We start from the raw sequence: 24,504 nt of genomic DNA on the forward strand, positions 1-24,504 counted from the left end.
GGTACTCATGTTCACTCCCATAGTTTATTATTATTATTTAACATATTTTATTTATTTATAAAATGGAAATCATGACAAGACCACAGGATAAGAAGGGTACAATTCCACACAATTCCCAACACCAGAACTCCGTATCCCATCCACTCCCTTGAAAGCTTTCCTATTTTCTATCCCTCTGGGAGTATGGACCCAGGGTCATTATGGGGTGCAGAAGGTGGAAGGTCTGGCTTCTGTAATTGCTTCCCCACTCAACATGGGTGTTGGCAGGTCGATCCATACTCCCTGCCTTCCTCTCTCTTTCCCTAGTGGGGTGGGGCTTCCCAGAGCTTTTTATTCTTTCCTTTTCCCTGCTAAGCTGTGAGTTCCCAGACATTGCAAGCAGTGTTTGGTCACTGTTTTTTTTTTGTTTGTTTGTTTGTTTGTTGTTTTTGTTTTTTCCCTATGTTCAATGTCCCTGGCACATGGCAGGCCTTCAGTAAATAAATATGTAGGGAATCTGGGAGTTGGAGGGAGGGGAAAGTAATAGGAGAAGCCAGGTGGTGGTGCACCTGGTTGAGCACGCATACTACAATGCTCAAGGACCCCAGTTCGAGCCCCCAATCCCCAGCCCCCACCTGCAGGGGGAAAGCTTCAGGAGTGGTGATGCCTCTCTATCTCCCCCTTCCCTCTCAATTTCTGACAGTCTCTGTCCAATAAATAAATAGAGATAATTAAAAAAAAAATAGAAGAGGGGAGAGTATGGGTCTCCCAAAGTAGATACCCACCCTGACATGAGAGGAGGAATCTGTATTGGAACACTATTTGAAGAGAGGCCAGCTATGGACCTATGGCAGGAAAAAAAAATCCCAAACAAACTTGGCCTTCCAAGTACATGGTCTGACTCTCTCTGAGAACAAGGCAACTAACTCCCTTCGGAATTCTGTCCCTCCCCCACAGGAAAGGAAGAAGGAAAGAAAGAGAGAGAGAAAGGAAAGAAAAGAAAGGAAGGAAGGAATCTATACAGGAGCCATTCCTCTATACTCTAAGTGGTGCCCTAGTCACCCAGCAGCAAGAACAAAGAAGTGACTTAAGTATCTTGCAACTGCATTGCTTTTGCCAAACACCAGAGGATCCGCAGAATCATTAGATTCCAGAACATGCAGAACCTTGGAGGCCTCTGTATTCTTCCATCGTGCCATCAGATTGTTGGCAGCCCACGCTGAACTGCTTCAGAGGAATGTGCAGCAAGGCCACTGACTAGAAAAATGAGAGGCGGAGGAAGGGCAAGCTCACCTTGCATGGGATTGCAGGGCTCTGCAGTGAAGCAGCACTGCACACTGCAGGTCTCCTGCCCCTTGTGAAGAAGGGGAGAAGGTGGGCTGGCCCTTCCGGCTGATTTGACACAGATGTAGGTGGGTGTCTCTGCCATGATCAAACAGGCGTCTGGCTAGAAAACAGAATCTATTCCAGATGGTTCAAATAAAAAGACACCAGTGAACAGGGTAACCATGGTGCAGGCAGGTTTAAGGAAACACAGAGAATGTTGTGCCTGGAGACTTGCTTCAGCCCCCAGGGATTAAAGGGCAGAGAGAAAGAGGACAAGCATCTTGATGCCTGAGCCAGTAAGTCCTACAAACTGTGGAAGAAAGGCCCAGAGGCAGGGCTCCCAAGTAGGGAGGGCTTGGCTGTACCCAGGTTTTTTTCTTCAGGCCAAGCCAGAAGGCAGTTCAGAAACTCAGGATGCTGTCCTCCTCACGGTCAGACCTGGGAACCCAAGGAGGTGAGTCAAAGGGAGTTTGAGACATCTCCTGTAATTTGTGTTTGCTCTTTGAGTTTTCAGAATTCCCCACACCAGGGCTTCTCAGAACCACAGGCTAGGGGTGTTTGTTCATGCCTCTGGCACACTCAGTATAGTGGGGTGTGTGATAAAGCCCAACCACGGGAGTTTGCAGCAAAAGGAAGGAAAGGGGCCACCATGGGCTCAAGGACACTCAAACCTTGGTCCTTTCTCCACGGTGTTGCTTCTCCTCCTCCTGAATATTTCTTTTGTTGGCAGCTGCTACTCCAAAGTCACCATCTTGGCTCCACCCCCCATATTTCTTTTCTTTTCTTTCTTTCTTTCTTTCTTTCTCTCTTTCTCCCTTTCTCCCTTTTGTTTTTTAAACCAGAGCACTGTTAAGCTCTGGCTTATGGTGGTGTGGGGGAATTGAACCTGGGACTTCGGAGCCTCAGGCATGAGAGTCTCTTGGTATAACTATTATGCCATCTACCTCCACCTTCCTGAATGTTTCCAGAAGTAGGAAGACCATCTTCTGCCTCACAAGGTTGCTCTAGGGAGGGATGCTATGGAAAGAAGAGCAGGCCACTTCTCAAATGCCATTCTGGGTGCGGGCTGGGAGCCAGGCCTGTGCCCCATGTGGCTAGTCTCCTGCAGGTTCTGCTTCCCTGCTTGAGGGGTTGGGGGTTGGCGGTGGGGGGGACTGGCTGACTGTGGCTCCCAGGCAAGCTGGGGGCAGCAGACAGCAGACACTGAGGCGGGCCTGCTTTGTTGAAAAGTAATCCAGGCATGCACAGCCATCTGAGCTGAAGGGCAAGGTCTTATCACCACATTAATATTGCATTGTCTGAGTCCTCAGTGAGCCCTGGCACAGACAGGGCTTCAGTGTACAGCCGAGTCTCCTCCTCCCTCTTAGATGGCTAGTGGCTCTGACCCAGGAAGGGGGGAGGGGGAGCTATGCAAGGGGCTCCCACTGTGCGACCTGCCCAGAGATGCCAGGCCACTGAGCTAAGTCTCTTCTCTGAGCCTAAGTTCTCTCAGCCCCGAAGTGAAAACTGCCCCTCCAGTCCAGCTCCAATGCCCTTTCTCAGTGGCAGTGATCAAACTTGATAGGGTGTGAAAGCCAGGATGTGACACAGCAAATGAATCAACAACCCTCCTGCCCTCTTTGAAAATTCCCCTCAGAAAGCCTCAACTAAGCTCTTGTTCTTCATTTATCCACTTTAACAAATTCAGTGAGCATCTGCCGAGGTGTGCGTGCGTGCGTGCGTGCGTGCGTGCGTGTGTGTGTGTGTGTGTGTGTGTTGCTATTGTTGTTGGGTGGAGGGGGGAGAGCCTTGTTTGAGGCCTAAAGGTGGGGTTAAATGCTTTGTTCTTCTCAACTCACCAGTCCTGCCTTTGAGAGTTTTTTTTTTTTGTAATCACTTAATAATGATCCACGAGGGAGTCAGGCGGTAGCGCAGCAGGTTAAGTACATGTGGTGCAAAGCACAAGGACCAGAGGAAGGATCCCTGTTCGAGCCCCTGTCTTCCCACCTGCAGGGGAGTCGCTTCACAGTCGGTGAAGCAGGTCTGCAGGTATCTTTCTCTTCCCCATTCTGTCTTCCCCTTCTCTCTCCGTTTCTCTCTGTCCTATCTAACAACAATGACATCAATAACAACAATAATAACTACAACAATAAAACAAGGGCAACAAAAAGGAAAATAAGTAAATATTTAAAAATACTGACGATCCCATCCCCTCCACTGGAAGCTTCCCTATTCTTTATCCTTCTGGGAATATGGATCAAAGATCTTTATGGGGTACAGAAGGTGGAAGATCTGGCTGCTATAATTGCTTCTTCGCTTAATATGGGTGTTGACAGGTCAATCCATATGCCGAGCCTGTCTCTGTCTTTCCCTAGTGGGGTGGGACTCTGGAGAGGTGAGGTTCTGGGACACTGATGAGGTCCTGTGCCCAAGGAAGTCAGGCTGGTGTCATAGGTTTTGTTTTAACCCCTGCTTTCTAGGATGACAGGGAGTATGCCAGAGGAAACAAAGCTCTTGGGATTGAGGAGATCTCTGCTGATGAGATTCCCACCTCTGCTCATTAGCCCCTGTCTTATTGGCAGTCTGCTTTTAGCCGGAGGAGCTGCAGGCTGGATGGCAGGCAGAGGTGGCTGAGTGGCCCTGTAGGGTGCGCCATGGCAACCAACAGCACAGGGCTGCCCCCAGGGAGTTCATGGCAGGCTGTGACTGGAAGCTGCGGGCTCAGCAGAAAAGCAACCCTTCCCCAGCCTGTACAGTAGAGAAAAGAGGAAGAAAGGCCAGTGTGGTCTTGGCAGCCCAAGTTTGGAGGACACTGTCATCTCAGAAAGGACGTTTCATTCTACTGGGGCCCTTTGTTTACTGGGGGCCTGGGAGGCCAGATCCCCAGCAGGGAGAAAGACACCCTGACCAGCTACCATAATTACATAGGGTATGGCCCCTCAGGGGGCTGGTTTCAGATCGAGGAGTATGGAGGACAGCCCCCCAACACACACACACACACACACACACACACACACACACACACACACAGCAGACAGTTCAGCCAGTCCCAGATAAACTATATACAAACCCCAGGTCTCAGGACCCAGCCTCATCACATTAGGTTGCTGTTCATTTCTCTTCCTTCTTTTCTTTCTCTCTCCCCCCTCACTATCCCCCCTCTGCCTCTCTCCCCTTCTCTTTCTTCCTTCCTTTCTTTCTTTCTCTCATTATTTCTTTCATCCTTCTTAAGAGGGTTTTATCTTATTCACTTTATGAGATAGAGAGAAAAGAGAGAGAAACCAGAATAGCACTCTGGTATATGGGATGCCGGGAATTGAACTCAAGACTTCATGGTTACAAGTGCAAAGTTCTACCATTAATCCTCCTCCCAGGTCACGTTGTTTGTTTCTTTCATGAATGGATCAACCTTCCTACAACAGTCATTTACTAGGAGGATGTATGGGTGGGAATCAAGTACTTGCTTGGATTGGACTCATGGATGAAATCAGCTGGTGGTCTGCCAAGCATCACTAAGTGAGCATGTAATAGCTTCCTTGCAGGAGTGGAAGAGGAAAAGAAATATGGGATCTTGGTGTGCCTTGGTCCTTTCCAAATAGTCTCCAACTCAAGAGTCTCAGGGAAAAGAGTGGTGACAGAACAAAACCCATTTTGCAAGGCCAGCCCAGCACCTCATGCTTCCTGCTGGAAGGTCAGAGGGACAGTAAGGAGTCTGATTTGTTTGTTTGTTTGCCTCCAGGGTTACCACTGGGATTCAGTGCCTGCACTAGGAATCCACTGCTCCTGGAGGCTATTTTTTCCTTTTTGTTGCCTTGTTGTTTATGGTTGTTGTTGTTATTAGTGTCATTGTTATTGTATAGGACAGAGAGAAATCTAGAGAGGAGGGAGAGATAAAGACAGATACCTTCAGACCTGCTTCACCATCTGTGAAGCGACCCCCGCCCTCACAGGTAGGGAGCCGCGGGGCTTGAACCGGGATCCTTATGCTGGTCCTTGTACTTTGTGCCATGTTCACTTAATCCACTGCGCCACCACCCAGCCCCCCGGATATTTGGTAGTAACCTTTATCTAACTAGGAGTTTGTGTTAGTACATCTATCTCCTGCTATTATTGTATGTGTGTGTGTGTGTGTGTGTGTGTGTGTGTGTGTCAGAGAGAGAGAGAGAGAGAGATTCATTTATTTATTTGGATAGTGAGAAAGAACCAGAGCATCAGTCTGGCACATAGGATGCTAGGGACTGAACCCATGGACTTCATGTTTTGCAGTCCAACACCAAACATCTTATCCACTGGAATTCCCACGTCACTGTTCTGCTTTTTTTTGTCATTCTCAAATCAAACAACATTTTTTTTTTTTCTGGAGCCATGACCTGCCTGCACAATTTCACTAATCCTTAGCCAACATCATCATCATCATCATCATCATCATTATTAATCTCATTCAGACTAACAGAGAGGGAGAAATTACACCACAGAGCTTCCCCTGGCACTGCGGTATCCCCATGTGGTTCTGGGATTCTAACCCAATTCGCACTTTTGGCAGGACATATAGCTGACCCAATAGCATCCCCCACCCCTAGCATCAACAGATCTGGACTTCCTATTTTTCTCATCAGCCTTCAGGCAGCCCCCAAAGCTGGTAGTTGATGTGCTCAGTGGTGGGAGGGCAACGTTGGGTATGATACAGGCGCAGGCCTCCCTCTTGTCTCTCTTATGAGATGACTGGGGCCATACTGGTGAGGAGGAAGCTAGCCACCACTTCAGGGGCACTGCTCCTCTCTTTGACTTTCTATTTGCAGAAGTGTTCTGAAACTTTACAGCAACCCACCTGTCATCCCCTTTCCTTGTTGCCTTGGTTTTTAGCCCCAGGATCCTCTCTCCTGCTTGTGCTGCAGGGCCTGGTGCTTGCCAGGTCCTCAGGAGAGCAGACCCAAGGGTTGGCTGTTTCCATAGACAGACGCTGTGTTGGCTGCTCCTTGAGTATTGATTTTTAGACTGCTGCTTATCATCGCAGGGCATTATGTGGCCCTGGCCTGGGGGCTGAGCAGAAATCTTCACTGGAAGTGGCTTGGTTGAGTCTCCTGAAGCTGCTGACACTGTCTCCTTGGCTAACCCCACAAGGGCCGTTTGCTGGGACTTCTAACTTGACATTGGCATTGACATCCCCCTCACAGTAAGTTTGGGAAGGAGAGCGCCCACACTCCCAGTTTGCTGGGCTCAGCAGTTTAGCTGCAGCTCTGAATATCACTTCAGTCTCAGAATGGGGCGGGTGGGAGAGGCCGAGTCAGGACATTCTTAAAGCAATATCACATGCTCACATGAGAAGTCTGCGGGCTTTGGAAACACCCGAGAAGGCAGAGGACTATACTTGGGGATAGAAATAAGAGACAGTAGTATCTCCAATCTTCTTTGCAAAAGAAGCACTTTGAGCAGGCCACTGAAGACATTAAAGGGACAAGCACTGTGATAATTAAGTAAAAGGGGGTGCAGAAGGGGCCCCTGTGCTCCCTCCACACGATCCACAATGCTCCCTCTATGCCTGCTCCCAAAACAATTGGTGCTGTACTTTTGTTTGTTTCTGGCCCACCAGGGTTACTGCAGGGGCTCAGTGCCTGCACAACTCCACTGTTTCCCCTTTCCTTTATCTAAAGGAAAATGGGCGGGAGATAGGGAGGAGGAGAGACACCACAGCGTCCTACCTCACTTTATCCCTGCAGGTGCATCCCTGTGGTGGCGTGAGCATGATAGATAACATGCATACCCTTAAGAGTGAGCCATATGTCAGCCTCCTGGTGTTTGTTTGTTTGCCTCCAGATTTATCACTGGGGCTTGATGCTGGCACTGTGAATCCACTACTCCTGGCAGCCATTTTTTCCCCATGTTATTGGACAGGGCAGAGAGCTATTGAAAGGGGAGGGGGAAATAGAGAGGGAGAGAGAAAGAGATACCTGCAGACCTGCTCCTCTGCTGCTTGTTAAGTGTCCTCCCTGCAGGTGTGAAGTCGGGGGCTTGAACCCCAATTCTTATGCGGGTCCTTGCACATGTACTACGTGCACTTAAGCGGGATAGTTTTCAAAGGTGTCTGGAGACACCTAGTATCTGTAAGAAATGCTTAGATAGATAGGTGTTTGTTAATAATATGTGCAGAACAGCTAAGCTCTGGGAAGGGGGTCAAGGGAGCTATGGAGAATTGAGAGCAGTGCTTTTGAGTTTCAGAGAATACTGAAATGGATGTGGAGCAAGATCTAAGAGAACCTGAGGCTACAGGACAACTGGGGATCCTGCTGAGAGGAAAGGCTGGATTCAGCCTTTTAGTTGAGTGCCCCACTGTACTAGCAGACTCACAAATTTCTAACTGAATTACCTATGTTCTTTGGAATAGATGTCTCAGTCTCTTTATATTGCAGGACTCCACCTCCTCCTCTCCAGGCTTGTGTTGCTGATACCTTCCCCCACCCCCCAATCCCACCCCCCAGTGGGCTCAGGGGCCAGGCAGTGGGAAGTGGTATGTCTGCCTCCTCCCCAGCTCCACCCCAAAAGGGACAAAGGAGCTGGGCCACAGCAGCCTTGCTCTTGCACCAGAAGGGCTGAGGTCACTCTTATCCTGGAAACTTTGAACTTGTATAGCAGTGTGGACTTACAGTTGCCCCTGACTCCTCTCTTGCTCACTCACTTACTCTTCCTCCCTCCAGGGATTTGGTGGCCAGAAGCCCAGTCTCTGCTGATCCAGCACAGACAAATTTCCTAAAATAGGAGGACTTGTTTCCCCTACCCATTCTTTCACTCTGGCTAAGCAGGGCGGGTCCTCTTGAGCACAAATTTCTCTACAACTTCATTTTGCCAGAAGAAGAAGCTTTGGCATCAGAGCCTTCGCTGGAATAGTGAGGAAGGTTGGGGGTGGGGCAGAGAGGAGCCATTGCTCTCACATCCTGCTTCAGAGAGCTGAAAGAAGCCCAAGGAACCTCAGACTCCCCACCTGAGTTCCTTTCCCATCTGTAGAGCCCCAGGGTCTCATGGGACAGGCTGAGAGCACCAAGCCTGGCTTTACGATTTACTATCTTGAGAAAGAGACCCAAAGCATTCCGTAGCGATGTGTATTGCCAGGGATTGAACGCAAGACCTCATGCTTTTAAGTCCCCATGATCTAGCCACTGTGCCACCTCCTAGGCTACACATACTCTCTTTTAAAAATAATCTTCCTTTTAAAAAATAGTTATTTATCAGTGAGGGATGGGGGAGGAAGAGAGAGAATCAGAACATCACTCTGACATGTGCAGTGCCAGGAATAGAACTCAGGGCCTCATGCTTGTGAGTCTAACACTTCATCCTCTGGGCCACATCCTAGGCTGCTTAACTATTTTAAATTTTTATTAGTGATTTAATAATAATTAGCAAGATTGTAAGATAATAGGGATATGGGAGTCGAGCTGTAGTGCAGCAGGTTAAGCGCAGGTGGCGCTAAGTGCAAGGACTGGCGTAAGGATCCGGGTTCGAGCCCTGGCTCCCCACCTGCAGGGGAGTCACTTCACAAGCGGTGAAGCAGGTCTGCAAGTGTCTATCTTAATCTCCCCCCTTTCTGTCTTCCCCTATCTCTCTCCATTTCTCTCTGTCCTATCCAACAATGATGACAACAACAATAATAATAACTACAACAATAAAAAGCAACAAAAGGGAATAAATAAGTTAAATAAATAAATAAATAAATAAATAGATAATAGGGGTACAATTCCACACAGTTTCTACCACCAGAATGTTGTGTTCCATCCCCTCTATTGAAAATTTCCCTGTTTTTTTAAATTTATATTTATTTATTTTCCCTCTTGTTGCCCTTGTTTTTTTATTGTTGTAGTAGTTAGTATTGTTGTTGTTATTGGTGTTGTCATTGTTAGATAGGACAGAGAGAAATGGAGAGAGGAGGGGAAGACAGAGAGGGGGAGAGAAAGATAGACACCTGCAGACCTGCTTCACCGCCTCTGTAGCGACTCCCCTGCAGGTGGGGAGCTGGGGCTCGAACCGGGATCCTTCCGCAAGTCCTTGCACTTCGCACCGTGCTACTTCCCTGTTCATTATCCCTCTGGGAATATGGACCAAAATTCTTTATGGGGTGCAGAGGGTGGGAGGTCTGGCTTCTGTAATTGCTTCTCCACTGGACATGGGCATTGGCAGATGGGTCCATACTTCCAACCCGTTTCTGTCTTTCTCTAGTGGGGAAGGGTTCTGGGGAGGTGGGGCTCCAGGACACATTGGTTAGGTTGTCTGCCCAGGAAAGTCAGGATAGAATCATGGTAACATCTGCAACCTAGTGGCTGCATATATATTTTTTTTTCTGATAAGGTCTAGCACAAATATTTCTGGAACTTGGCTTTCTCGAATCTGTCTAGTGAGTAACTGTCCTTCTGTCCAAGGCTATTGTCTACATACAGAGAGGGGAGGCTGTGTGTGTACCTATCATTGGCTCATGGCAATGTGCTGTCACTCCACACTGGCTGATAAGAGACACATTTTTGTTGGCTTAGAGATGGCTCACAGGCCCTGGGTCGCCTCTGCACTCAAACAGCTGCTCCTCTGCTCTTCCCAGTCATCCTGCCTCTTTGATACTCATGAGGAAAAGAACTCCTTACCTTCTCAGTGTTACTGTTTGGGGTTTGCTTGACTTCACTTTTCCTTCTACATTCCATTAATCTCAAGCCACCTCATGACTCTATCTAATGAGACAGCACAGATTTCCTAAAATAGGAGAACTTGTCACCCTATTTTTCTTCCCTTTGTAAGTTTTTTTTTCTTTATTGGGGGGATTAATGGTTTACAGTTGACAGTAAAATACAATAGGTGGTACATGTGTGACATTTCTCAGTTTTCCACGTAACACTCTAATCCCCCACTTAGGTCCTCCTCTGCCATCATGTTCTAGGACCTGAACACTCTCCCTGCCCCAGAGTCCTTTACTTTGGTGCAGTACACCAATTGTTAGGGTTTTTTTTTTTAATATTTTATTTATTTATGAGAAAGATAGGAAGAGAGAGAAAGAACCAGACATCACTCTGGCACATGTGCTGCCGGGGATCAAACTCAGGACCTCATGCTTGAGAGTCCAAAGCTTTTTCACTGCACCACCTCCTGGACTACAATTGTTAGGCTTTTTATACAGTTTGGAGACCTGACCCAGGGTCAGTCTCATAGCTGAGCTTTACCGTTAAGCTGCCTCCTAGGCCCAGCTTTTTTTCCCCCTCAATTTTTAGAGAGAGAGAGATGAGAGATATAGAAGATGGCATAGCACCATCCCACCGTCCATGGACTTCTCCCTGCTGCTTTCATATGGTACCAGGGATGGAACCCAAAGTTTCACATATGAGATGGTGGTTGCCCTGCTGCTGAGCCAATTCCCTAGCCTTGTTTGTTTGTTTATTTATTTATTGAAGATTTTTCTCTTTGGGAGGTGGGAGGGTGGGAATACAGAATTCTGGTGGTGGGTGTGATGTGGAACTATAAACTGTAGTCTTACAATCTTGTAATTTGTTATTAATCACAAATAAGGAAAAAATTTTAAAAGATTTATTTTAAAATATATTCATTTATTAATGAGAAACAGAGAGAATCAGAGCATCAGTCTAGCACATGTAATGTCAGGGATTGAACTCAGGACCTCATACTTGAGGGTCCAATAACTTTATTCACTGTACCACTTCCTTGGCCACATATGCATTTATTTATTCACAAGAGAGAGGATAGAGAACCAGAGGATGACTCTGGCACATATGAAGCCAGGGACAGAACTCATGGCCTCATGCTTACAAGTCCAAAATCTTATCCAGGATGCCACTTTATGGGCCACACCCTGGATTTTTTAATTCTAGCTTTTATTGCTTGGAATTCTCCTGATACACTTAGTTCTCAAACCTCACACATGATTAGAGGAAGAGGCCACAGTTAAGAACAATAGTATAATAGTAACTTCCTCTTCCCCTGGGCATGATTGATTCTGCCTGGACAGATAGGCAGGAGGAAGACAGGGAGACCCAGTGTCAAGGTCAAGTCATGCATCCTTCTTGGTGCACTTGGCAATGGTGAGGTAGACATGGAGCAATAAAGGGGTATAGGGTTCAGCTCTGTGCCTCTGCCTGGAGTTCTCTGTTCATAGAGGTGCCCCACTGCCCTTGGTTAGGGCACTGCTTTGCCATATGTGTCACCCAGGTTTGAGCCCAGTCCTCAGCACACTGAAGGAAGCCTTAGTGTTGTAGTCTCTCCCACTCTCTGCCTTCTCTGTCTCTATCTAGAATAAATAGATAGATAGATAGATAGATAGATAGATAGATAGATAGATAGTTAGATAGGAGGTGGGGTATTAGAGCAGTTCAGGGTGACCCTCCATGTCTATTCTAGAAATCAGAACCAAAACCTGCCCCCCCCCCAATTTTGTTTTACTAGTGATTTACAAGATTACAAAATAACAGTGGTACTTTTCTCACCATTCCCACCACCAGAGTTCTGTGTCCCCATTCCTTCCATTAGAAACTGCAGTGGTTCTCCCAAGTTCACAGATAAGGGCTGACTATTATTTCTTTAACTATCTATATATATTTGTCCATTTTTCTATGGCCTTGTATTCCCTTCTTTCTTTTCTTTTAATATTTATTTATTAATGATAGGGATAGGAGGAAAGAGAGAAAGAACTAGATTATCACTCTGGTATATGTGCTACTGGGAATTGAACTCAGGACCTCAAGCTTGAGAGTCCAACGCTTTATCCACTGCACTACCTCCCGGACCACTATTCTCTTCCTTTCTAAGTCACACCAACACCTGTCACTACTTCTGAACATCCTTCTTTTTTTCCTCTTCCCTCTCCGGGACTTGATAGAATTGGAGTTCAGAGCCTTCTGGTCATCTTCCCCTGACACTTCTCCCCCTCTTAGAGTATGGACCAAAATTCTTATGTAATGTGTGCACTCTACCAGGTATTCCACCACCCAGCCCCCAGACACCTGTTTCTCAATGGTGCTTTCACAAAAGAGAAGATAGGACAGGGTAGATAGCATAATGGCTATGCAAAGAGACTCTCACACCTGAGGCTCCTACATCTCAGGTTCAAGCCCTGTCCCATCCTGTTGGGCTAGCGTGGGGGTACTTCTTCCCCGGGTGCGTGCTCTCTGGGTTGGAGAGAACTCGACCAGACTCATTCTGGGCTGCTACTCACTCAGGGACGCAGGAGATAGATGACTGAGGTACTCGTGGCAGTGTGGTAATGCAAAAGGATCTATTGATCAGAGAGCCAATGCTTTTATAGGATAAAACTGGAAGTGGCAAGTTGGAAATGGAAATGGCTAGGAAAGGGGGTGGAGAAAGGCAAAATTACACTGGGAAGGTAGAAGCTTCCTTAGCAACTGTTGCGAGGGTTCTAACTGGTGGAATTAATGTTACCCTACAGGCAGGGCAGGTCTCGAGGTAGAAGGACGATAGATCAATGGGATGGGTGGGGATCTTTCAGGCAAAACAATGATTCAGCAATGCAGGATGGAAGGGGGGGGCTGGCTTAATTCCCGACACCATCCCACCCCCCCTCCACACACACCACCATCATAAGCCTGAGATGAGCAGTGCTCTGATTTAAAAAGAAAGAAAGAAAAAGAGAAAGAAAGTAAAAGGGAGAGAGAAAGAAAAAGAAAGAAAGGAAGGAAGAAAGAGAAGAGAACATCTCAAGGCTTGGGAGGTGACGCAGTGGACAGAACCTTTGATTCTCAGGCATCAGGCCTTGAATTCAAACCCTGACACCAAATGTGCCAGAGTGATAGTCTGGCTCTCTCTCATAAATAAATAAATCTTAAAAAGAAAGAGAATGTGCAGTGTACAGATACTTGAGGAACTCACAATGCCCCCCCCCCCAAAAAAAACAGATTAAAGCAACTCCACAAAGCATTAACAGTGGTGCAGTTATGACAAAGCAAGTGCGAGGGTGTATATAAGAAGGGCTGGGAGTCCTGCGGTAGCACAGCGGGATAAGCACAGGTGGCGAAGCAAGGACTGGCGTAAGGATCCCGGAGTCCCTGGCTCCCCACCTGCAGGAGAATTGCTTCACAGGCAGTGAAGCAGATCTGCAGGCGTCTATCTTTCTCTCCAGCTCTCTGTCTTCCCCTCCTCTCTCCATTTCTCTCTGCCCTATCTGACAAAGACAACATCAATAACAACAATAATAACTACAACAACAATAAAAAAACAAGGGCAACAAAAGGGGAAATAAATATATATAAAAAACTTAAAAAAAAAATAAGGGCAGTGATCTGGGCTTGCTTTCAACTCCTGAACTGGTTGATGGGTGGGAACTAACCACTGTGCTTCCTCTTCCCTCTCATTTTTCCTGGCAGGAAGGAACCCTTCTGCTTGTAGAACACTGGGCTAGGTTTGGGGTAGGGTTGGCTTGCCCATGCCAATTAGGGAGTCCGTAAGCATTCCTGCTTAAAGGGGACTCCCCTTTTCCCTAATTTTTTTAATTGAGCAAGAAGTACCTTTATTTTTATTTATTTTTAATTTTTACAAGTGATTTAATAATCATTAGCAAGATTGTACAAGAGGTACATTTCCATACAGTTCCCACCACCAGAATTCTGTGTCCCATCTACTCCATTAGAAGCTTCCCTATTTTTTATCCCTCTGGGAATATGGACCAAAATCCTTCATGGGGCGCAGAAGGTAGAAGGTCTGGCTTTTGTAATTGCTTCTCCACTGGACATGAGCATTGGCAGGTGGGTCCATACTTTCAGCCTGTTTCTGTCTTTCCCTAGTGAGGTAGGGCTCTAGGTAGGTGAGGTTCTGGGACACATTGGTAAGGTCATCTGTCCACGGAAGTAAGGGTGGCATCATGGTAGTGCCTGCAATTTGGTGGCTGAAAGATGGTAAGATATAAAGCATGATAACTTGTTTAATAAACAGGAGCCCAAAGGTAAGAACAGAGCAGATGACACTAGGGGTTTCATGTATGGGAAGAAGCTAGGAGTGGATTTTAGGTATATCCCAAGGGGCCCATGACTTTAGTAATTTTTGCCTGAGCCTAATAGCTACCATGCAGGTGGACTAAAATTATTGTCTGGGAAAATGTTGTAAGAGTTGAGACTGGACCTAGAAAGCTGGATTAGGACAAAGAGTAGCTCCCAAACATGAGGAAAGTATGTAACTTCCATTGACTATAAACTCCAGCGATCTGACTTAGGGCCCATTTCTTTTCATATTTAGCACAGGAGTCTGTGTAACCTCTGCATCCCCATCAGTCTCAGTTAGGATTCCATGGTCATGGCTAGGAACATTCTAGGCTAAACTCATTTCAGAACCCATCTTCCTCAAGTGTCAGTGTGTTGATCCAACCTCCATCTGCAGAGTGGGGCAGTTTCTGCCATTGCTGCCACCAAGGTCACTGCTAGTTTCTATGACTGCACAACTCCATGCTCCTGGCTATCATCATCATCATCATCATCATCATCATCATCATCATCATCATCATCATCATCATTTTGGATAGAGAATGAGAAAAAGAGAGAGACAGCCTTTCAACAAGGAAGCAAAGCTAAAGGGGTGTTATTTCATGTCTAGAGGGCTCTAGTAATGTTAAAAACCATATTTAAAAAGTCATAAACATGGTCTGCAGGTGTCTATCTTTCTCTCCCCCCTCTGTCTTCCCCTCCCCTCTCCATTTCTCTCTGTCCTATCTAACAACAATGACATCAATAACAAAAACAATAATAACTGCAACAACAATAAAAATACAACAAGAGCAACAAAAGGGAAAAACAAAAAAATATATTAGAAAGAAAGAAAGAAAGAAAGAAAGAAAGAAAGAAAGAAAGAAAGGAAGGAAGAAAGAAGAGAAGAAGCTAGAGCACCACAAGCGTGCTGTGCTGGGAATGAGCTGGCTACCTCAGACATGCATACCTGATGCTCCACCAGTTTCCTGGCCACTGGTTTCTCCCTGCCCGTCTAAACCATTTTCTGTTGCCATGTGGGCATTTTCACTTGTTATTTCAGTGCCTGATTTGTGACAATCTCTGCTATCAGCCCCACAGCAAAGACTCCGTGCTAGGTTATGTTTCTCACCTTGACCAGCATACTTACTGGTTTTTGTTCTAGCAGCTGGGTCCAACCCAGATGGAACAACATTCAGATTAATTGAGGAGACAAGACCTAGACACACGCAGATGCAAAATGCAGTGTATTCATTGCCAAGAGAACAGGGTTCTGCAAGGTCTCTGAGGACTCACCCAGCCCCCAAGGGACTATCAGTAGTTACACAGATGGAAAGAAGCAGGAAGTGCCTTCTTGGCAGGGGGCAAGGCTTCAGTGAGAGCTGAGAGCTGGAAGATGATAATACACATAATGAGTCCAGGGAGTGAAGAATAGACTAGACTGGTTGACTAAAAATATTTCTCCCCTGTGTGAGACATAGAAAGTTTAAGCCGTGACAGTGACCTTTGCCTGTAAGGACCCAGTAGGGCTCTGATTCTGAAATGCCTCCAGTTCAGACAGAAAGGCCTAGAAGGAGCCTGAGAACTATAGCTAAAGGCAGTGACCTAGAGGATGGCAATAAAAATGTGTGCTCAGGACATAATCTTAGTAAAGCAAACATTTATGAAGAGGATCAGCGGGAGGAATGTGCTGGGAGAGGGGCCAGTTCTGGCTTGCAGAGTTTCTGAATTGCTCCAGGAGAATTTAGTGGTAGTGGTGGTGGTGCGGGAGGGGGGGGTAAGAAGGGCCAGGCATGACTTCTTTTTGGGATCTCCTGTCTACTGTGCTACAGAACCAGGTAGGAATACCTTTAAAAAAATGTATTTATTTATTAATATGACACAGAGAGAGAGAGAGGACCAGAGCATTACTCTGGCACATGTGATGCTGGGGAATAAAGGACCTCATGCTTGAGATTCCAATACTCTAGCAACTGCACCACTTCCCAGGCAGCTGGGTGTATTTTAACCCATTTTCTGTTTACCTGGAGAATGCTTACCTGCAGGCTTTGGGCTGCAGGTTTTACTCTAAGATAATTCTGAAAATACAGTACTAACCTTACCCCCAAAGTATGCCATGAAATACCTTGCTTTTATTATTGTATACCTGCACACAAAATCAAATACTGATCAGTGTGTGTGTGTGTGTGTGTGTGTGTATTTTTTATTTTAATTTCTTTATTGGGAAATTAATGTTTTACAATCGACAGTAACTACAATAGTTTGCACATGCACAACATTTCCCAGTTTTCCACATAACAATACAACCCCCACTAGGATCTCTGTCATCCTTTTTGGGGTTTTACTTTGGTGCGATACGCCAATTCCAGTTCAGGTTCTACTTGTGTTTTCTCTTCTGATCTTGTTTTTCAACTTCTACCTGAGAGTGAGATCAACCCATATTCATCCTTCTGTTTCTGACTTATTTCACTCAACATGGATTTTTCAAGGTCCATCCAAGATCGGCTGAAAATGGTGAAGTCACCATTTTTTATAGCTGAGTAGTATTCCATGTGTATATAGACCACAACTTGCTCAGCCACTCATCTGTTGTTGGACACCTGGGTTGCTTCCAGGTTTTGGCTATTACAAATTGCTGCCAACAACATATGTGTACACAGATCTTTTTGGATGGATGTGTTGGGTTCCTTAGGATATATTCCTAGGAGAGGAATTGCAGGATCACTGGGTAGGTCCATTTCTAGCCTTCTGAGAGTTCTCCAGACTGTTCTCCATAGAGGTTGGACCAATTGACATTCCCACCAGCAGTGCAGGAAGGTTCCTTTGACTCCACACCCTCTCCAGCATTTGCTGCTGTTACCTTTTCTGATGTATGACGTTCTCACAGGAGTGAAGTGTTATTTCATTGTTGTCTTTATTTGCATTTCTCTGATAATCAGAGACTTGGAACATTTTTTCATGTGTTTCTCAGCCTTTTGGATCTCTTCTTTGGTGAATATTCTGCCCATGTCCTCCCCCCATTTTTGGATGGGGTTATTTGTTGTCTTGTTGTTGAATTTGGCAAGCTCTTTAAATATTTTGGTTATTAGCATCTTGTCTGATATATGGCATGTAAAGATCTTCTCCCATTCTGTGAGGGGTCTCTTGGTAATTTGGGTAGTGGTTTCTTTTGCTGTGCAGAAACTTTTTAATTTGATGTAGTCCCATAGGTTTATGCTTGCCTTAGTCTTCTTTGTAATTGGACTTGTTTCATTGAAGATGTCCTTAAAATTTATGCAGAAAAGAGTTCTGCCAATATTTTCCTCTAAGTATCTGATAGTTTGTGGTCTAACATCCAAGTCCTTGATCCACTTGGAATTTACTTTTGTATTTGGTGAAATATAGTGGTTCAGTTTCATTCTTCTGCATGTTTCAACCCATTTTTTCCATCACCATTTGTTGAAGAGACTCTGCTTTCCCCATTTAATAGTCTGGGAACCTTTGTCAAAGATTAGATGTCCATAAGTGTGGGGGGCTTACTTCTGGGTCCTTACTTGATAAGGTTAGCTTTGGAGTGACTGAGGAAAGTGTAATAGGAAGTAGGTGTGTGGATGGTATCTAAGTCTAAGTAGACACTATTTCATTAGGAACTTTATGGTGTCTTTTTAGGTCTTACTGCTTGCTTGCTACATATATTGACTCACTGCAGACTATTGTGCACTTTTGCTTTGAGATTTATATTTTGCTCTAATTTATGGATACATGTGAACATATGTCCTATCTCATGGGACCTGGTTTATGTCTAGGTTTTGGGATTTTGTTAGGAAGTGAACCACCCAAAATAGAATTAGAGAATCCTATGAAAGGAAAGGTCTCACCAGAGTAATGAGGCTGTTGGGTTGACAATCCATGCCTGACGTCTCTGGACACAGTCTGAATACCATTGCATTGATTATGTTGGGATCAGCAGATGCAGTATCATCTGGTATGAATTAAGAGGCATGCAGGAAAGTGAGCTGCACCCTAGAGGTTCCAGGTTTGGGGGAAATATAGTCTCTATAGAGGAAGCGAGAGGTTCCTGCAATCTTAGGGTTTAAGAAGGCAATAGATAGTTATTGCTGTAGTCAAATTATTTGGCAACTGAGTTAACTTTGAAAAGCCCTTTGTTAGGATTGTTGTATCATGTACATCACTATAATTTATGCCCTTTGACATTATTTCTATATAGCTTTGTCTTATAGAGTAATGTCACTGCTTCTATTCTCCCTGGTGTAAGTTTTTAGGAGCGTCAACATTTCAAAGACTCAGCCTATGGTCTCTATATTAAAAAGTTTGAGACATTGAATCAATTTTTCCCCTCTCAGATTATTTAAATAGTGATTTATATGACTACATGTTAATAGAGGAGTTTACATAAACACCATTCCCACCACCAAAAGTCTATATCCCATCCCATCCCCACCCCCCACCAATGAAGCCAAAGATCCACCCTAACCCTCCACCCAGAGACTTTTACTTTGGTGCCCTACTCCAATCATTTACATCTTTGACTGCCCCTATTATGTTTGAGCTACTCTGAGAGGCACAAAACCAAGTACTTATTTACAAACGTTCACACTTGTGGGGTGGCAAAACAGTGTGTGACTGAGTTTCAAATCTAGCCTCTATCTTATTGGAGGAGGCTTCAATGCTATAGACTGCCCCCCCCACGCCTTCTGTTTCTCTCTGGAAGAAGTCAGTCCAGTGTGATGAAACCCCAGAGATGATGAAAAGAAAGGAGAGGAAAGGGGGGCCAGGCAGTGGTACTCCTGGTTAAGCACACACATTACAGTGCACAAGGACCTAGGTTCAAGCCCCTGGTCCCTACCAGCAGGGGAAAAGCTTCATGAGTGGTGAAGCAGGGCTGCAGGTGTCTCTCTGTCTCTCTCTCTCTCTCTCTCCCTCTCTATTTCCCACATGCTTTCAATTTCTCTCTATCTCTATTAATAAATAGATAAATTATTGAAAAGAAAATAAAAAATAAAATGGAGAAGGGAGAAAGAGAAGGAGAAGGAGAAGCCACTGCCACACTTGCACTATCCTCTTCAATTCTCAAGATCAGGACATGATCTGAGTAAAACAACCAGGAATTGCAGACCCTACTTCCTCCAGTGGCTGAGTAGAACTGCCCATCTGTCAGTCAGGACATGGAGAGAGAAGGGAGCTCTGTAATAGTGTCTAGTGGCCATTTGGCCACAAGCTGCAGACTCATCTCTCTTGGATCTCTGTGAAGCAACACATTGCAGAAGGCCCTTGTCCAGAGGTGAGTGTGCAGGAGGCTTTATGTAGGCCAAGAGAGGTGAGAAAATTACCTCCACAGCAAAGAGGAAGCAGGGTAACATACTTTCTATCTACTGGACGCCCCCCCCACACACACACCTTTTTCATTTCTAATCTTAACCAATATGAATCGTTTGTCAACATAGTTTAGGTCCAAAGCTACTGGAGGCTGTGCTGGCCCTGGATTTGTTGTGGGAGGTGCCTCTGACTCACTCAGAGCACCAGGTGTTCTTTTGTCCCTCAGTTTCTCCTGCCTGAGGAGGAGACAGGATGAGACAGGCCCATCCATGAGCTCTCAAGTCTGCAAGGAAACTTACTTAAAGAGAACAAAGAAGAGGCTCTCTTGTGCTTTGAGTGCTTTTGAGGAAGGCAGGGTTGTGACCAGGTGAACTTTCCTGATGGGGAGTGATATGCATCATGGGGAAAAAAAACAGTCTTCACAAGGGAAACATAACTTCATTTTCATGCCAACTGCCCTGTTCTCCCTACTGTCTTCTAATTATCCCCACATAGTAATGAACCACATATGATGATTTATTACTAGCTGCTAATAATAGCTGCTGTGTATTGCAGCTCTTGCATGCTGATCACTCTGCTAGATTTATCATCTTGAATTCTTTTTCCCCCTTTATTGGGGGGAGATTAGTGGTTTACAGTCAACAATAAAATATAGTAGCTGGTATGTGTGTAACATTTCTCAATTTTCTCTTTTCTTTTTTTTAAATTTTATTATCTTTATTACTTATTGGATAGAGACAGCCAGAAATCAGGAGGGAAGGGGGAGATAAAGAGGGAGAGAGACAGAGAGACACCTGCAGCCCTGCTGCACCACTTGCAAAGTTTCCCCCCTGCAGGTGGAGACCAGGGCCTTGAACCTGGGTCCTTTCACACTGTAACATGTGCGCTCAACCAAGTGTGCCACCACGCGGCCCCACATTTCTCAGTTTTTCACATAACACTCACCCTCACACCCCAGTCCTCCTCTGCCTTCATGTTCCAGGACCTGCACACTCCCCCTACCCAGTGTCCTTTACTTTGGTACAATACACCAATTCCAGACCAAGTTCTGCTTTGTGTTTTCTCTTCTGTTCTTATTTTTTCAGCTTTTGTCTCACGATCATCCCTTATTTATCCTTCTCCTTCTGGCTTATCTCACTTCACATGATTTCTACAAGCTCCATCTAAGAAGAGCTGAAGAAAGTGAATTCATCCTTTTTAATGGCCGAGTAGTATTCCGTTGGGCACACAGACCACAACTTACTCAGCCACTCATCTGTTGTTGGACACATGAGTTGCTAGATATATTATCTTGAATTCTTAATGCAGAAAGGAAACATAGGCTTATGTGATTTAAAGGAAAAAAAAATCATTTTATAGTGATTTTTTTCAGACAGAGACAGAGGGACAGAGGAGAAAAGAAACCATAGTACTGAAGTTTCCTTCAGTGCTGTAGGGACCAAGTTTGAACCCAAGTCACTAGAACCTGAGTGCAGAGCAGCACACTATCCAAGTGAGCTACTTCCCCAAACTGAAAAATCTAGGCTTTATTTGGGGAACTTGTGGAAGCTGAGGCGTTGTTGTATCTTCTTGGTCTCCAGTAGTTTGGGGGATAGAGGTCAGAAAAGGAAAGAGTGAGATGGCCAGATAGCTCACATCAGTAGTGTGCTGACTTGCCACGCCCAAGACCAAGGTTCAAGCCCAGCCCCCAGCAGAATAGACGAAACTTCAGTGCCGTTGTCTCTTGCTCTCCCCGCCACCCCTGTCTGAGAATGTCAGCTCAGAGCAGTGATGAAAACAAGAAAAATGAAGTAAGGAGAGAAGGGAAGAAGGGAGGGAAGGAGGAAAGGAGGGAAAGGAATTTGTCTGCCGCAGACTCATTGCACAACGCCATCCTACTTGTCTCTTAAATTTGGGATGGTAGCAAGTCCTGTCCATTCCTCCTCAACCACTCATTCAGGGGATGAAGTCAGATGGTCTTCTGAGGTGCTGGGAACTGGGCCTTTGCTCAAGGGGTGCTTCCAGAAGGCCCCATTTTCTAGTCACACCGTTTACTTGGGAGCTGTTAACTTTACCCTAGTTCAGTTTATTGCATGCATTCTTAGTACACTCTCAGAAACGGGTGTGGTGACCGATGAGTTGAAACCTGCCTTAATTATGCAGCAAAGCCAACATGAGGAGTATTTCTTTCTGGCAGCAGCTTGCAAAAACAGTTTCTGTGGCCCCCTGTGCACCCAGGCCTGCACTCCCACCCGTCTGCTCCTGACAAGAGTTTGCCATTTGTGCAGGCAAGCCTTGGCCTTTGGCAAATGGCACCTGGCACGATCACTCTGGTGTTTGATGTCCTCCAAATGTCATTGTCTGGTGATGAGTAGTGATTTTAGTGACTCTCTTTGAGGCTGAGCTGGAAGCATCCCATGTGGGGTAGGGGTGGGAGGGGCAGGGGGGACTTTGTCTTTCATACCTGGGAAACAGCTGCCAGTTTTATTGATGAATCCCAGGGTCAGGATTCCCCAGAGTCTATCATTAGTTCTTCGGAGGAGTCTTTGTTTACAACAGCCAGACTACTTGACAAGACTCTTTTACTATGCAATTACCATCAATATTGTATGTATAACTTTTTCCTTAACCAAGTGCACCACTGCCCGGCCCCCGGGTCTTCAGGCATGGTAATGTGTGTACTCTATCTCGTGAGTCACCAACCATCTCCCCCACCCATTTTGGTTTTTTAATATTTAGTTATTTATTACAATAAGAAAGAAGGGACTGGGCAGTGGTATACCCCGTTGAACCCACAACCAGATTCCAGCTCCCACTCTCCACCTACAGGTGTCTCTCTCTTTCTCTCCTCTCTTATTTCCCTCTCAATTCCTCTCTGTCCTATCAAATAAAGTAGAAAGAGGGGTGGGGGAGAAAAATAGCTGCTGGGAGTAATGGATTCATAGTGCTGGCCTCGAACTCCAGTGGTTACCCTGGTGGCAACAAACAAATAAACAAGAAAGAGAGATGGGGAGGTTGGGGACCTCAGGCTTTTAAAATTTTTTTTCTTTATTAGGGGATTAATGGTTTACAATTGACAGTAAAATACAGTAGTTTGCACATGCATAAAAACTCCCAGTTTTCAACATAACAAGTCAACCCCCACTAGGTCCTTCTTTGCCATCATGATCCAGTACCTGAACCCTCCCCCCCACACCCCAGAGTCTTTTACTTTGGTGCAACATACCAACTCCAGTCCAAGTTCTGCTTAGTGTTTTCCCTTCTGATCTTGTTTGTCAGCTTCTGCCTGTGAGTGAGATCATCCCATATTCATCCTTCTGTTTCTGACTTATCTCACTTAACATGATTTCTTCAAGCTCCATCTAAGATGGGCTGAAAAAAGGTGATATCACCATTTTTAATAGCTGAGTAGAATCATTGGGTATACAGACCATAACTTACTCAGCCACTCATCTGTTGTTAAACACCTGGGCTACTTCCAGGTTTTGGCTATTACAAATTGTGCTACAATGAACATAGGTGTACACAAAGGGATGGGTGTGCTGGGTTCCTTAGGATATACCCCCAGGAGAGGAATTGCAAGATCATAGGATAGGTCCATTTCTATCCTTGCGAGAGTTCTGCAGACTGCTCTCCACAAGGGTTGAACCAATTTCCATTCCCACCAGCTGTGCAGGAACTTCACTTTTAAGTCCAGTGCTGTAACTGCTGTGCCACCTCCCGAATGGCCATACTTGCTCATATTGCAAAGTCTTCACCCCAGTCTCCTCTAGTCAGCACAGAGGAAAATGCTAATTGCCCGAGGGAGTTAAAGTTTGCAGGGTTTGGATAAAACCAACTGTCCAGGGGACACAGGGCCATGACTACTGCTCAGGACATTCTTAAACCATGACACAGACTTTTTTAAAAAAAATTTTATTATCTTTATTTGTTTATGGGACAGAGACAGCCAGAAATTGAGTGGAAGGGGGGGATAGGGAGGGAGAGAGACAGAGAGACACCTGCAGTCCTGCTTCACCACTCATGAAGCTGTCTGCCTGCAGGTGGGGACTGGGGGCTTGAACCTGTGTCCTTGTGCATTGTAATGCATGCTTAACCAGGTGCACCACCACCCGGCCTCCCTTTTTTATTATTATTATTATTATTATTTTTTTTTTTAACCAGAGTACTGCTCAGCTTATGGTGGTGCTGGGGATTGAACCTGGGACTTTGGAGCCTCAGGCAGGAGAGTCTGTTTGCATAACTATTATGCTGTCTACCGAGATGCAGACTTTAATAGTGGTGTTGCAGAATCATCAAAGACCAAGGATAGCAGGAGTCATATGGATAACTAGGTATAGCTGCCCTCCTCTCCCACAGGATAAGATAAGATCTTGTCCCACTCCAGAGTCATGGAGCCATAGAAAGAGTCCCGGTCAAACAATTGATAGATAGAAGATGTCATACTCTTTGAAGTATAACCTCAAACTGTGATATTTTCTAGCTAGACTGGGCTGAGGCACTTGATTCTAGATCCCCTTCATGAAACAGAAAATGAAGCCATGCATCAAGCTGTAATCATTAGCAACACTTCAGAGCATATGGTGAAATCTTTCTCCTATATCAACCAGGCTAATAGGACAGCAGGCTTTGTTTGTTTGTTTGTTTTTCACCAGGCCTCTTGTCCAACTTCATTCCAGGAGGATTTTAAAAAAATATTTATTTATCCCCAACTCCCACTTTGTTTTTTATTTATTTTATTTTTATTTATTTTATTTTATTTTATTTTTAAATAAATATTTTATTTATTTTATTTTTAAATAAATATTTTATTTATTTTATTTTATTTTTATTTATTTTATTTTTATTTATTTATTTATTTACCACCCAACTCCCACTTTGTTTTTTTTTTGAGAGAGAGAAGGAGAGGCACCTGCAGTCCTGCTTCCCCTGTGTATGGGAACCAGGAACTTGAACCCACGTCCATGTGCTCTAGCAG

General features: G+C 45.3%; 1 long non-coding RNA gene across 1 annotated transcript; it reads left to right on the plus strand.

Moving 5' to 3' along the window:
• Positions 1-1,507: 1,507 nt before the first annotated feature.
• On the plus strand, positions 1,508-24,504 carry LOC132537514 (uncharacterized). The gene is made up of 3 exons (XR_009548975.1): positions 1,508-1,759; positions 6,299-6,457; positions 24,421-24,504. It is a non-coding gene; the product is annotated as an uncharacterized LOC132537514 (long non-coding RNA).

The sequence above is a fragment of the Erinaceus europaeus genome, chromosome 3 (assembly GCF_950295315.1).
Source record: "Erinaceus europaeus chromosome 3, mEriEur2.1, whole genome shotgun sequence".
NCBI lineage: Eukaryota > Metazoa > Chordata > Mammalia > Eulipotyphla > Erinaceidae > Erinaceus > Erinaceus europaeus.